Source organism: Thunnus thynnus, chromosome 24 (genome assembly GCF_963924715.1).
Source record: "Thunnus thynnus chromosome 24, fThuThy2.1, whole genome shotgun sequence".
Classification (NCBI taxonomy): Eukaryota; Metazoa; Chordata; class Actinopteri; order Scombriformes; family Scombridae; genus Thunnus; species Thunnus thynnus.
This window is the reverse complement of record NC_089540.1, coordinates 17,954,564-17,970,900: the sequence shown is the minus strand read 5'-3', so window position 1 is coordinate 17,970,900 and position 16,337 is coordinate 17,954,564. Positions and strand designations below refer to the sequence as shown.

The 16,337-nt window shown below is 36.5% G+C and overlaps 1 protein-coding gene across 5 annotated transcripts in view; it reads right to left on the bottom strand.

Moving 5' to 3' along the window:
• Positions 1-863: 863 nt before the first annotated feature.
• Positions 864-16,337, bottom strand: part of LOC137177374 (aryl hydrocarbon receptor-like) — a 52,915-nt gene continuing 37,441 nt past the window's right edge. For 4 of the 5 annotated variants that reach the window (XR_010926088.1, XR_010926087.1, XR_010926090.1 and 1 more), the window contains 2 exons: positions 5,746-5,858; positions 864-978 (listed from right to left, as the gene is read on the bottom strand). The gene's annotated coding sequence lies outside the window, so the exon portion shown is untranslated. The remainder of the gene's footprint in view (positions 979-5,745; positions 5,859-16,337) is intronic. The other variant, XR_010926089.1, reaches the window with a different exon arrangement.

Genomic DNA, 16,337 nt, shown 5'->3' with positions numbered 1-16,337 from the left:
CAGACAATAAGAACAGATATAAATATGAAAAACCTTGTTGTGAAATCTTGTTTTTTGGGGATTTCTGTGTGTAAAAATCTTGAATAAACGAGGCTTGATATCACTATAAATCAATCAATATAACTAACTCACTACACCTGGAAATAATCACTTAAAAGTAACTAAAAATTAAACGTCTTTACGACCAAACAGTCGACTGAAAACTCTGAAATACTTCCTGACATAAAACCTCCAAAACTCAACAACAAAGACTCAAAGTTTCCACATCTCAGGCTGATGGTTAAAGTCGCTCCGTGGGTTCGATTCCAACTGTGTTTCATAAATAGTCTTTACAAAACGTTACAAAATCCAAAAACTGATTGATCTGAATTGTTTTCGCAGTCCCGAGGAAGTAAAAAAAAAAAAGAGAGAGAAAAGCCAGAAAAAATAAACATAACTCGGTTTCACAGAAATATTTTCTTTCTTATTTTCCTCTGATGTCTCTAAAGACGAGTCGCGGAGGTCGAGGAACACGAGGAAGCTTTTAAAAAACGCTTCTGATGAGAATACAAGAATAATATCCTGACCTGAAAAGAATGTAAAAGCTGCAAAAGTTCAAGTTTAAGGAACAATTAAGTTCATCTGGAGGAAGAAAAGAAAAGAAATGTTCTTCTTTAGACAGAACAAAGAAAAGAAAAGTAAATTAAAAGTCTTTTTTTACTCTGGAATATTGATGGTTTTTAATATAAACGTAAGATCTTCATGAAACGTCATAAAAACGTCTGTTTAAGGCTTTTAAACAAAATCTGCTGTATAGAAAATGATAAAAAAGCTGCTATTTCTCTGCATTATTTCCTGGAAACAATTGTTTAATAACGTCTTACCGGCAGCAGCTGCTCCTCTCGTTTCCGTGCGTTTACCTGCTGACGGTCGTCAACATCCAGCAGCAGGCAGCAGCAGGTGGAAACTGGACATGATGGAGGGCGAGTTTGTCACGGCCTGGAAAACACCACAAAGACAACGAGATGGAAAGAGACACACACAGAGAGAGAGGAGAGAAGAGAGGAGAGGAAGGGGAGGGAGAGCTCGTCAATTATTCACCACGCAGCTCTGTGGTCGTGTTATGTCGTGTTGTGGGAGGGGGGTTACGAGAGCCGAGGGGAGGTTTAAGAGATTGAAGCCAAACTGGGCCACAGAGCCGAGAATTAGAAGGTCTGGATGGATTTGATTGATTGCAGACGGGGTGTTTATCTCCAGGTTGTTCCTGATTATTTATAGATTTATTTATTTATAACAAAAAAAAGAGAGTGTTAATAAGTTGTTTTTACAGTTCGTTCTACTTTTCATTTAGATTTGTGTCAATTGCAAGAAGAAATATTCACATTTTAAGATGTGAAAAATGAAAAAAAAAGCTTTTTAAGACTGTTAATAATTGTTTTAAAGTCAAAGATTATGATGTAAATAACTTAGAAAATACATGAAAAATATCATGTCAGTATCATTTTCTGCACTTCCTGTATTTAACGTTATAAAAACATTAAATATTAAGGTGCTTGAAATGAATTTTAATATTTAATTAGCAACATGTTTGATAAACAGAAGCGTCATTAAAACCACTGAATACAAACATTTAGCTCATCAGTTATATTTGTGTTTATAATCTTAATTTTTCATAATTTAATCAGCTTCCAAGACAAAATTATGGACATACTGTATAAAAAAAAGAGATTTATTTACTTTATTTTCTATTTTATTTACACATTTCTCCAAGAAAGAGATCCACAGTCTCTCTAGTCAGTTTGTTTATTATGAAAAGAGGTCGTACGGTGGCCCAGAGGGCTCAGTGCACTACAACTCCAAGGATATTTGTCATCAAATCCCATGAAAAGATCAGAAATACTCACTCAAGCACTAATATATATTGTTAAATTATTCATTTATTATTTATCTGTTATATAAACTGATGAGCTCAAACATGATTTTTCCATTAATTGTGTTTTCTTGGATTATTTTAAAAGAAAAGAAACTTAAGCAAAACTTCCCACTAAAAGTGAAACATATTTAAACTGTATTTGTACATTTTTAGCCTTAAATCGACGCCTACAGGACGAAAAACTTAGTAACAGCGAGACGATTTAAACCCCAGTTCCTCGACATTTAAACATGACAAGCGACCAAAATGAAAGAGGTCAAAGGTCAGGGTGTGCTCTTTCCTTCGCCTTGTGATGTTGGATTAAGTTGAGGAAACACAGCAGGGACTTTAAAAGGTATCAATAAATAAGACAGTGTCAGGAGAGTAAACTCTTTGTGACTCTTCTTCACCGACAGATACGAGTCGAGCTGCAGCCCCCAGATGTGACATTTATCATCTGTAGGATGACGCCGGACGTATCGGATAGATGATGAGCGGACCTGTTGGTCGCAGAGAGACAAGATTACACTAATACCGTCCAAATCCAGGGCTCAGATAAACCACTCTCTGCCGTCCGGCCCTTTATTCCACCTCCATTCATTCAGGAATCAGAGCGTGAAGTCCTGTTTTCTTTTTTTTTTTTTTAACCCAATTTCAGTTCAGCTTTCACAACATTTCAGGCAACAGAGGTTTGTGTTTTCATGTCTCGCTGACATTTAACCCCCAAAACTTGGAGAATATTCAAGATATTAAATCATTTTTTGTTGTTTATTATTTACTTGTTGATGTGAAACATGGCTTGAAATGTCACAGCTAAATAATAAAGACCAGATTTCTGAGGAATTATTTAAAATTTTTAGATAAATTCAGATAAATTTGAACTTTAAGAGCATTAAACTAACTTTGAACAACAACATTGATGATTTTCCTTCATCTATTTGTTAAAAGCTGGAACTGAACATGACATAATGTTCACCTGTTGGTCCGACACAAAGACCTCCGCTGACATCATCAAATATTAACAAACCTTCAGGAGAAAAGACTCAACAACAACAACAAACGACACATATTTAATGGATAATGTTTTACTGAACAGTTAATGAGAAACGATGCGTCAAAATCTGGAGGCTGAAATAATTATTTAAAGGTTCCTTCAATCAGGAATTAAAAACATAATAGAAAAGTGAGTATTTTGGTTATTTCTTTGCAAAATAAGGGTTTTATTAACGTTATGTTGGATGTAATTTACTCAACAATATAAAGAAGAAGATGCTACTTATACAGTTTATTTCTTCACTGTTTTTTCTGATGTTTTGTTTTTCTGTTCATTTTTCTTCACTTTACAGTCGCTGAGCTTGTTTTTTGTGCTCTGGATTGTTTCTCTGGAGGTTTTTTCAGACGTTGGCGGTGCAGACTGTCCAGACGGTGTCGGTGATGGTACACTAGTGTTTCCTCTCACAGATATCTGGTGTCTGCAGGTGATCCGGTTTCACTGCAGCCTTTGACTTGACCTGAATAATTGCGCTGCATAATAACACGCAGCTAAAAACGACTTCAGTTACCTTCCTGCTGTTCACTTCACTTGATTATTGGAGGAGGTTTGACTGACAACGAGGACGGTTTTACCTTTAAATCTTCCATCTGCACAGTTTACGTTTTTTAGAGTAAAGAAACAGAGTTGACTTTGAGTTGAGAAGGTTAAAGGCCGAACTCAAAGTATCTACAACTCAAATAAAAAATAAGCTACACATAAATGTTGACCATGTTGACGCAGTCCAACAGACGACTGGTGTCAGTGGAGATTAAACTGTGACGTCTTCAATTGAGGATGAACAGAAAACATCTTAAACCAGGTTTTACTGGACAGAATGAAATTAAATCTGATTATGTACAATTTATAATATACATATTTTATATATTTAGTATTAAACCACCAGTCTGATCTTCTGTAGCTTCAGTTTACTGTGTTTGGATCCAGATTTAAATTTTTAACAAAATACAAACTGTAAAATCAGAAATATGAGCAAAATGTGAATGTGAATGTGAATCTATATATATATATATATAACTATCTACTACTAGTACTACAACTCCTCCACCTCTAGTACTACTCAAACTTTTACTACTCTGCAGCTACTACTACTCTATACATCCACTATATCATATACTACCACCTGTAGTAGAGGTACTACTACTAATAGAACTACAACTACTACTGTACTGTTACTCTTACACCCATCACTGGTACTTCTTGTCTATATCCTCTTGTACTTGTACTTGTACTTGTACTACTACCACCTGTGGGAGTGTGTAGGAGTGGTACTAATAGTACTTCAACTGCTGCTGTACTGTTACTCTTACACCCACTACTGGTACTCCCTATCTGTCTCCTCTTGTACTTATACTACTACCACCTGTAGGAGCGGTATTAGTAGTACTACAACTACTGCTACTTTTACACTTACCACTGTTACTACATTTCTCTCTTGTTATATTTATACTACTCCATTTACTACTACTACTGCTACAACAACTATTACCTCTGGTGCAACAATTACTACTATTACTACCTGTTTCGCTACTTCTACTCTAACACTGTTACTACTTTTACTTCTCATACTGCTAGTTGTTCAACTGCTATCACTACTTCTACTGCTGTTTATTTCTAGTACTTCTACTTCTAATACTTGTGTTGTCTTGATAAATTTGAGAAGATATGTGATAAATCAAGAAAATAACAGACTTAACAGTTAATGATTACTGATCATCTACCAACATTAGTATTTATTTGTGTATCTGTCAAATACCAACATACACAGTATGCGTACGCAGTATTTACAGTACACAGATACTGTGTGTGTGTGTGTGTGTGTGTTTGTGTGTGTGACGCTCTCGTCTCTGTGTTTTATGTTATTACCCTGCAGACTGTCATAGAGCTGCAGGATTACAGTAAGACAGAAGCGCTGAGAGAAGCTCATGAAAGCTGCTCGAGTCTCGATGAAGACGCTAATCGTTAATCCCTGCGGACGAGGATTACCTCCATGTTCTACCGCCGCTGAGAAGGGACATTAAGGTCTGACTTCATCTTTATTTACATCACTTTCATTGGGTGGTTTACATTCATAATGTCTTATTGCTTATTTTTCGTACTTTTTACACTTGGAATTTTTTTATTTTTACAGTATTTCATATATTTAGAGCATAAAATCATCATTATATTACATTAATTTAGCAGACATGTTTGTCCAAAGCAATATGAGAGCAATAAGAGAAATATTGCAAAAAACAAAAAAAAAGTAGAACATGTTAATACAAAATGTGTTTTTGCTAAAAAGTTTCACCTTGAAACCTAAAACTTAAGAAACTTGGAGAAAAAGAAAAACAGAAAATAATTTTATTTACATGTTTCTTTCAGTTTTTTCTTTCATATTTTCTTCGTCATTTATTTCTTTCTCTGAGAGAGATGGGTGTGAAACTGCATCAGGTTTTTAATAATACATATGTTGACTGATTGAGTTTTAAGGTACAATAAATGATAATAAAAATTGTGAAAAATGTCAAAAACAGATTTTAGTAATGACTAAAAAGCTGCAGGGTGAAGTTTAGTTTATTAAGTTCTCACTTTACAAAACTTAATTTATGAACAAACTACACAGTTACAAGAATGATATTAATATTTTTGGCTTCAATCTGTTGATATTTTCATATTTAATGTCTTTAAATTACACATTTTCACGCTGTAGTAACACAAACATCTAAAACACCATTTTTTTGTACTCTCACACTAGAACTCTCACTGATCTAAATGTCTTCAATCAATCATTCAATTCAATCAATAAAAGGTCGTCACTGACCTCATATATCAGTTTGTCTCCCCTGTCTGAGAGCAGGTGAGGTTGCCGTGATGTCATCAGTGTTGTATTGAAACTGCAGGTTGTACTGGTGACCAGCAGAGGGCGAAACAGACCTGTTAGAAATAAAAAGAGGCTTCATTCCTCTACTGAGTAAATAGTAGAGCTTATAGTAATAGTACTAGTAGTAATAACAACAGTAGTAGCATCAGTTGTAGCAATGGTGGAACGTGATTTACTGTACTTACATTGTCTTATATTCTGCTACTTTATGCTTCTACTCCACTTAATATCTGAATCAATTCTTATACTTTAACTACATCTATCAGACAGTTAATTCTTACTTCTGCAAATTAGCATTAATGAATAAAATATGATGCTGTGTTAAAGATACAGATGTAGAAACTACCAACAGTGTATAAAGTAGTTAAAATTATTCACTGTATCCAACTACAATATCAATATACATCAATATAATCCAACAATCCAACAGTAATATGAGTATTTACTACAATAGAATGGAATTATTGGCCCAGATACTGTTATTCACATTTTATTGGTCAAATTTGATCAGGCTGTTTGTGATCAAAATGTAAATTTTGAGGTCCAAGAGGAATCCGTCCTGCTTTTACCAGACTCCAACTTTTTTTGCTGTTGTTGCTCGTTGATTCTTGAACAGATTCTGAGAAACTTTATCGGTGCACATCTTTAAAAAAAAAACATCTTTGTTGTCTTTGGCTTTTAGACTTTGGGCCTTCTCTGTCTCTTCTATCTCCCTCGTTCCCTTTTTCTTCTTCGTCTGTTTTAAAAAGGTGCTGTATAAATAAAGTTTCCTTGCTTGCTAGTTTTACTATTTTAACTTAAAGATCTAAATATTTCTCCCACCACTGACTAATTGTAGAAATACCAGTTGTAGTAACATTACTATCTTGTACCAGTATTGGAAGTACTGGTCGTAGTAGTGGTAGCAGTGTAGTACTGAAACTCACACACTGACACACCTTGTTACACTGAGCTGTCAATCACCCCAAAACTGTCACTCACACCTCTTTCCAATAAAGTCAATTCAAATTTATTTACAAAAGCACTTTGAACAAAACCAGGGTTGACGTCCAGCTGCTTCACAGAGCAGTACAGTCAGTAGGTGTGTGTATAAACTTGTACTGTACGTGTGAATGTGTGTGTGTGTGTGTGTGTGTGTGACAGGTGGAGGTGTTAATGAATACGACAGTGGTGGTGCAGCATGGCGGCTTGTTCGCGCCCTGCATCAGATCCAACATGGCAGCTCTGACTTGGTGACAGGAAGAGCCAGGAAGAGAGGTCACGAGGTCGGAAAAACAAGGAGCGAGACAGCTGGAACAGATTGTCCCTGCCGCTGTCAGGTCTTCAATCAGGTCCTCAGATCTGACTGACAGGGTGTTGTTAGCGCTAACGAGTTTTACATGTGACATTTAATTACTGCTGCTATTAACAGCCAGACTGTGTGAGGGAGTGACGAGGATTAATTACTAAAAAAATGTATTTTTAAATGCATTTATGTCAACTTTTTACATCCGTCTCTCACATATTAATTGAATCTAATGTAATCTAATAGTCATGATGCACAATTTCATAGTTCAGTTCAAGTACAGTTTACAAATATACTTGTATAATTATGTCTTTAATCTGTAGTTGACTGTATCAGCAGCTACAAGATTTAAATCTTTACACCTGTTGCTGCACCTGCTGTGCTTATATTTCATTTAAGAATGTTTAACATTTTATAATTTGTCTTAAAATGAAATAATCTAAGACGTGTTCAGCTCTCATACATGTGTTCTTAAGTGCATTTAAATATGTTTAGCATTTTACATTTTTTAAATTAACTAAAAGATTCTTTAAAACATTAATAAATATGCTGCATTTTTATGAATTTGTCTTCAAATATATCTGTAAATGTGTTTAACTTATAAATTTGTAAATATACAACACTTTTACAAATGTGACTTAAAATCCATACAATTACATTTTTATTAGCATATATACATAAATATACTTATTATTATATACTTATTGTTACAAATCTGTAGCATTTTTTAAATAATTTATCTTAAAATACATTTGTAACTATGAACTTTTATTTCTCTTAAAATTTACGTTAAAACAATGTATGAGTTTGTCATAAAACACATTCATAAGTATTCAGAAAATTACAAAAAAATTTCCCTTAAAAAGTATAAATATAGTAGACTTCTCTAGTTAAATTACTTTTTATTATAAATATATTAAAATACAAATAATAACTAAATATATATATAAATCTCTAGCACTTAGATAGATTTGGTGTAAAATACCTATGAATTTTTTTTCTAAAATACACATAAAATTTAAGTATGTAACAAATGTGTCATCTAAACATCTAATTTATATTAAATAAGACCAATCAAGACATCTGAAAATAAACAACCCTTTGTGATTGGTTGTTGGCTGTGATGTAAGATTTACCCAGGTGTGTGATACAGTATTTATATTTGAAGGTTTATTTTATTTTAGATAAGTTTAGTTTTAGTTCTTTCTAATGTTTTTGTCTTCAGATCCACTTTGTCAGTCCTTCACTTTGCAGCAGTTTAATGGTTTCAGCTCTACAGTTGAGAATATTTATCTGAGCCTGTTACAGCAGGTGTGTGCTGCTGGGTAAACAGAGGAGGGCCTGCGAGCTGTTTGTGCAAACATGATCGAATGTGTCCAGGTTAAGTGGATTATCACAACACAATAGACGCCTTTCAGAGCGAGCAGGCAGGAATTTCCTCCGGCTCGCATCTTCAATCCGACGTCTTTGCACGGAGCTGCTGTGTTTTTTAAAGACGTTTAAGACGTTTCCGTTTCATGACAGACTGTGATCCTACAATAACAGTCTACATGAACGCTGGCAAAGATTTATGTTTTTAAAAAAGTATTTTTGGTAGGAACGACTAAACGCTTCCACCAGTCGACAACATACCGTCATGTCTAAAGGCTGAGTTTTGTTCTGGTGAAAACAAAATCTCACATAAATACAACAGACACCCTACAAAACAGCAGGTTACCTCTACAAACTTTGCACATTTTCCCCAATTTGAGGTTAACACATTCTTCCTGTTAGCCTCATTACCTCCCAATCAGCCGCTCAAAAACGAGTCTGTTAAAATGGTAAATTAATAATAAAATCTTAATACGTGTAGAGACACAAACTGATGACGTTACAGGAGAATGAAAATGGAAAAACTAACTTTAAATCTAAACTGTCACAGCTTTGTGTCTAAAAGGTAAGAAAAATACTCAGATTCCTCTTAATAAAACTCCTATTTGGAGTATTTTGAACATTATTTTCTTTCTTTATTGACAGTGAATGTGCTAGAAGAAAGAAATATTTTCCTACAAGTTTCCAAACATCTCATGTAGTTTTAACATAAGACGTAAAGCTTTGACTCCCAACCTGCTCCAGTCCAAACTGTCTCCAGTGAATGAGATCACACACGTCCATCATGTAATTACATTAAACACTCTGATATCGACTCCTCGCTGAGTGTGAACCCATTCCTCTGAATAAACGTCATCACTGCTGTCATTATCATCATCGTCGTCGTCACCGTGACTGTCAGCGCTGTCAGCCTGAGTGTCATCATCTCCATCATCACCATCGTCGACGTTTTATCTTATTTTTAATCGATGTTGAGCTCAAGTTTACAGAATCAAGTGCAAAAAACAGAGAGATTATAGAAATGGGGGATTTTTGGGAGAATATCTAGATCCTGTCTGGCAACAAAAATTAACTACGCAAAATTTTAAGAGACTCAAATTAATGGCTGCTGATCAATAGCCAGTTCAGGCCGCTGGGCTGCTGTAGCAACACTTACTGTGCGTTCAGGAGTTTCAAGAGTTTATGTCAAATAGGCCACAACTAAAAAAAATGTGGCAACAGGAAGGAAATATGAAAAACAAAACATTTTTAAGGCTGCGCCAAAGTGTGTTTTCCCGTATGTGTGTGTGTGTGTGTGTGTGTGTGTGTGTGTGTGTGTGTGTGTGTGTGTGTGTGTAGAGAAGTCTCGGGGGGTAGAGAAGGGTGAAAAGGTCAGTGAGTTTCTGATTCATATACAAATATTTACATTAGTTCAGCTGGAGGTGAAGAAATGACTCACAGGAGGGAGGCGGGGATGTAACACTAACCGTAGAGAGACCAGTACTACAACTACTACTGCTATTAGTAGTACACCTTTTACTACATGTACTACTACTACTGAAAATATATTTGGATGTACTGTTGCTACTACTAAAACTACTAATACTACTACTATGACTACTGGTACTAATATTACTACTACAAAATCTGCATGCACACTACAATTACTGCCCCTACTGATATTAGTACTAGTAGTAGTAGTACACCTTTTACTACATGTACTACTACTACTACAACAATTACATAACTACTACTAAAACTCCTCTTTCCACTACCACACCCAGCCCTTACTGACACTACTACTACATGTACTACTACAAATACCATAACTATTACTGAAACTCCTGCTACTGCTATTACTACAACTACTACCAACCCCAGTACAGCCCCTACTGATATTAATACTACTATCTACTACCACAAATACATAACTACTACTGAAACTCCCCCTTCTACTATAACACTCAGTACAGCCCCTACTGACACTACTACACGTACTACTACAAATACAAAACTATTACTGAAACTCCTGCTACTGCTATTACTACAACCACTACCACACCTAGTATAGCCCGTACTGATATTAATACTACCATGTGTACTACCACAAATACCATAACTACTACTGAAACTGCTGCTGCTACTGTTGCAAAGGCAGAAACTACGACTGCTGCTGCACTGTGACCTTTCACACTCTGATGGATCTGAAACCTGCCATCTGTACCAGAGAAATATTTCGAGTGTGACCTCTGACCTCTGGTGTGTGTGTGTGTGTGTGTGTGTGTGTGTTTCCAGACAAACCCACAGTCGATAAAGAAAACACCTCCAGGGAAACACACACACACACACACACACACACACACACACACACACACACACACACAGAGTCTCCAGCGGTCTCTGGTTGTCAGTGTGGATCCATCAGATCAACAGGAGGGAGGCCGTGACCTCCAACCAACACTCCTCCACTCTTTTCAAATTTTATCCCTCCGTTTCCTCTCTTCCTTCTTCTCTTTTTGACTTGTCTGTTCTCCTTCTTCCTCTCTTCTATCTCTCTTCTATCCTGTCATCTCCTCTTGTCGTCTTTCTCTCCTGTACTTTTCTCTTCCTGGATTTCTCTCTCTTTGCTCCCCTTTTATTTCCCTCATTTATTCTCCCTCCTTCTATTTTTCCTCTCCATCTCTTCCTCTTTTCATTATATCTCCTCCAGTCCTCATGTTCTCCTCTGTCATCCCCTCCTCTCCTTCTGTCATTTTTCCTCTTTCTACTTGTCTTTTTCTGCCATCTTTGTCCTCCCCCTCATTTCTTTAATTTTTAATCTTTTCTTTTGTTACCCTCTGTCCTGCATTTTTGTCTTTCTCCTCCTCTTCCATGTCTCTCTCTCTTTCCTCCTCTTTTGCTACAACCTCTCCTAACTTTTTCTCCTCTCTCATTTCTTCTTTTCTCCCTCTTGTTTCACATTTCTCTCCTCCTCTCTTCCTCACGTCTCCCTCGTTTTCTGCCATCTTTGTTTTCCTTCCCTCCTCTTCCTTCACTTCTCCCCCTCTCTTCCTCGTGTCTCCTCCTCTTCTCCTTGAACCCTCCTCTGCTTGTTTTTTCAGTATCTAGGTCAAGGTTGTGTTTCTGCTGTCTAGTCTGGACGAGTGATGCACTGACACACACACACACACACACACACACACACACACACACACACACACACACACACACACACACACACACACACACACAAACACACACACACAAACACACACACTCGTAGTATTTTTGGCAGCTCAGTGTGTGATCGCCCCTTGAGATGTCAGAGCTTTTAGGTCAGGCTGATCTGTGAGCTTCGGCAGCTTCCTGGAAAAAAAAAAAAAAAAAAAAAGCAGCAGGAGGCCGAAAATACTCTGAATTATTCAACATCATCATATCAAAGTCAGCACAACATACAACGAGACGTTTAAAAAGCTGTCAAATGAGCATAAAAAGGATGAAAGGATTACGGGTCATCAGTACGTTCACCTGTTGGTCCGATGCTGCAGGTGTTCGCTTAAAGATGCAACTTTGTTTTATACCATAACAACTGGAAATGCTGCTTTCTGATTGGCTGGCAGGTGTCTGTCTGGATGACTCGTCTCTTGTTGTCAATTATGAATTTGAGTCGTGAAGCTTCAGGATTAACATGTCAATGACAGCTTTTTATTCACTGGATATTGTATATTTTTTAATTTTGGATTCTTTAAAGTTTAAGTATCTTGTTGATTTTTATGCAAATTACACTAAAATTTGATATTGGATAAGTGCAAATGTTTCACTCAACTCGTCTTCAGTTTGCATCGCTCACAGCGAATAAAATAGGTGTTTAGTTTGAGTTGTATGTTAAAAATACAGAATGCAGTATTTACATTTATTTACAGTAAAATGTACACATTAGGATAAACCTGGAAATGGTAATTATTTAGTGTTTATATGTAGAATACACTATAAATGCCTGGTTTCCAGTTAAACAGAAATGCTTTTATTTTGAAGGTTTCCAGGAAATTACCTGGCCTTTTGTTTTCCCCGTTTTATAAGCTGCAGCATGTTAGAGGATAATAAATATGCTCGTTTTGAAAGACACTACACAACAGCCTGTTAGCGTCCACTCATGCCTTTTTTAAAAAAAAATGCAATTACGCCGCTTCTACAATTTGCTTTGTATTCTTTGTCTAAAGACACATGAACATGTCATCTCAAGTCCTGAAGTTTAAGACTTTTATTTCCTGAGACTAGTTTCAACGGTTGATTTAGTTTTTATTAATTCTGCAGGGAAACACATTTTATAACAAGGACAAAATTGTTTGCAATTCATGACCTTGTGATTATTACCTGACAGGGAAGTTAACTTGATATAATAAAAGATTCTACATTGTTAATTTCAACCAAAAAATAAATTGAACATGAATTAAACGTGACTAAAATCTTTATAATTATTTTTTGGCAGGTTTTTGAGGACGGTTACTGATTATTGATAATGGTTTTGACCTCCAAGGAGGGTTGAATCAAGGACAAATGGTCTCGGTTGAAGATAATTGACTATGACTGGTGGGGAGTCCCGTGTTTTTATCCTCTGTGGAGTCGTTATCAAGGTCATTGATACCACTCGGTTCGTTAGTGCTCCTAGTTGTTGTAACGACAGTCGATAGAGTCGTTGGAGTCACGTGAGGCCAAGTGTGAATGGTGGTTAAGTCTCCTGGGAGTGGGGGGTAAGTGGTGCGGTAGACCTCTTCCTCTGGTGAGAGATGGTTTCTCTACTTTGACGTAGATGGCCGCCTTCACTCCTCTTTCACTCCATCTGTCCTCCCAATCAAAATATGTACATTGTTGTCCTGGAAAGGGTGTCGCTTATCTTTCAGGTGAAGGTAACCCTCCTGGCACTAACAGACCAAGTAATGAACTATGACCTTGATAATAACCCCATAGAGGTTAGACACCTGGGAATTGAAGCCCATTGGATGAGAGGTGTAACGTCTTCAGTCCAGTTGCCCTTGTTTCAACTCTCCTTGGATAACCATGACCTGGATGACTGAGAACCTTCAGACCTGGTTTTGACCTACTTTCACCCACTAATTCCCAGATTTTTTAAAGGCAGCAGATACATTTTAACAGATCTTAACCCGGGTTTCATTATTATTGTGTTTCCTGCTGCACTTATACAGAGTTCACCATAGTTTAAAGTAAACAACAGCCTTTTGTGACAATGACAAGCTCCAAAAATCTTCGAGAAAGTGTTTGAGTTGCAGAAAGCGACAACAAAAATGCAAATGAGATGCTTAATATGCACCAGAGAGTCGCTAATAAAGAAATAGTCAAATTACAAAGTGGTGACTGACAGATACAGTTATAGGTAAAGTGAATTAAACAGATAAAGTTGTTTTGAATATTGAATTTTCTGTTTTCCTCTGAGGGGAGCAGTTGTGTGTTTTTCAACTTCTGGCATCAATATTTGACAACCTCTCCACCTGCCTCGTCTACTGGGGTTGACAAAACAAACGCGCTGATCCAACCCGTTTTGGCATATTGACACAGAGGACGAGGTAATAGTAGCCGCATCGCCCATGACAACACACACGACCGGTGGGGAGTGTGATGTGTGTGTGTGTGTGTGTGGGGAGGTTAAAGGTCAAACCGTGTGGGAGAAGGTGCTCAGTGGAGCGTCACACGGAGGGAAAACAGAGAAACATTTTCATGTCAAACAAAATCAAAACAGAAAGTAAACAGAGTCCCTTCAGTCTCCATGGTGACATATTTACAGCCAAGGTAAACAAATAACATATTGTCTTTTTCATATCATATCCATTGACAGCAAGGTTTTGATTTCTTTTCACATCATTTCACATTTTATTCAATTTTTGGGTTAAGATTAGCGTAACTATTTTCAGTAATAATTAACGGATTGTTTTTGTCCACTTGGGGGCAGCAGAAACAAGCTGCAGCACCGACATATCGTCAGTTTTTAAGTTAATACATCCAGAGACAAATCAAGTTACTGCATCAACAACAATTCGTATTGAGACCCAAACATCCAACTGAGACTGCAAACTGCCAGCTAACTGAAACAATAAAAGGTTTTTGGATGCAGGTCGTGCTGTGGGAGCAGTCGTTTTAGACTTAAAAAACATCTTCGACATGGGGATACCACAGGGGTCTGTTCTAGGTCCATTGCTATTTATTACAACCTACCTGCGAGATGTCCTGGCTGCCAAATGTATGCTGATGATATGGTGATTTATTAATATGTAGTTTAGTATATAGAATATTTAATATATCATGTAAATATTTGTCCAAAACTTTATGAAACTGGATCAAAAATAAATATTTTCTGAGTCTTTATAGCAGCTTACATGTGTCAGGAGTCCTTAAGTGACGGATAAAATGTTAATGAAGTGTGATATTGCAGCTTTAGTGAAGATCACAGTTTGGTGTGTGTGTGTGTCAGTGAGCTGTCAGTCAAACGTCTGGTCGACACAGTAACTCTGTGGTGGTTTGACCCGAGCGTCACGCTGAGGTCGAAGCCTGCAGGCCGAACACTGACACTCAGTAAAGGTCAGGACATTCAACTGCAGCGTCCTGCAGTTACACACACAAACACACACAAACACACACACACCAAGTCCTCTGGAGGTTTTGTGACCTTTTAGCTTTGACCACCTACAACTACCCACCAAAATTTCTAGGAAATCTGGGCTGATATTGTTCTGTTATTGAATTTGACTCAGTCTGATCTGATTGATGTGATGCAGTTTGATTATCGATAGAAGAACTCATGAGTCCTGTTCTGTTTGGTCTTTAGAAAGCACAAAAACAGTCTTGTTCTCATGGTGCAGCTGAAAACGTGATCAAAAGTCATATTTATTTATCAAAATCTAAACATACCGTGACAAGTGAAATTCATCCTTTATAATTCTACATATATAAAGTCTGAAATATCAAAGCTACAACTAATTGAGTTGTGCTGATTTGTTTTGCTCATTGTGAATCTTTACTTGCACTATACTGGAAAAAATCCCATGCACTTTTACAAATATTTTACAGGCTTTAATATGTGTGACTTAATTTATAAATACTGTATATTTCTCTTTTTGTCACTGGTGAAACTTAGTAAATTAATCGCCAGTTATTTTGATAATCAATTAGTTGTTTTGAGTCTCTTTTTAAGTTAAAGTTAATGCAAAAGTTCTCTGATTCCAGCTTCTCAAATGTGAATATTTTCTGGTTTCTTTAATCTCTATGACAGTAAACTGAATATCTTTGAGACATTTGAGGACGTCATCTCGGACTTTGGGAAACACTGATCGACATTTTTCACCATTTTCTCAAATTTTATAGACCAACTAATATATTAATCGAGAAAATAATCTACAGATGAATCGATAATGAAAATAATCGTTGGTTGCAGCCGTATTGGTTGATTCTTTGGCTGCAAAATACATTTTCATAGCCAATAACATCCATCAGCCTAATGCTGACCTCTATACTTCCCTGCTGGTAAAAGACCTTTTCTATATAAACAACATGACTCACCTCATAGTGACCTGCAAGGAGAAATCAACTGAAACCATCTCACATAATTTGTCTAAAAAATAGTCTCAAATTTCTAATATTTGGTCTTAAAACGAAGGAAATTTACTTCTCTGATACCTGAAATCTCTGTAGGAAGAACACAGAAATAATATCATAACTACTTTTTTAGTTTTGGGGGGATTAAGTTCAAGTTCAGGCTAAATTGTTTTGGTTTAAATAGGGACGGTTAGGGTTAGATAATGAGATGTTTGTTACTGTGATTGTAGCTCTGATGTTATTTGTTCCTTTTACTGGCTGAATTAGAAACCTCTGGTGGTTTTGTGAGAAGACGACAGCTTTAATGCAACAA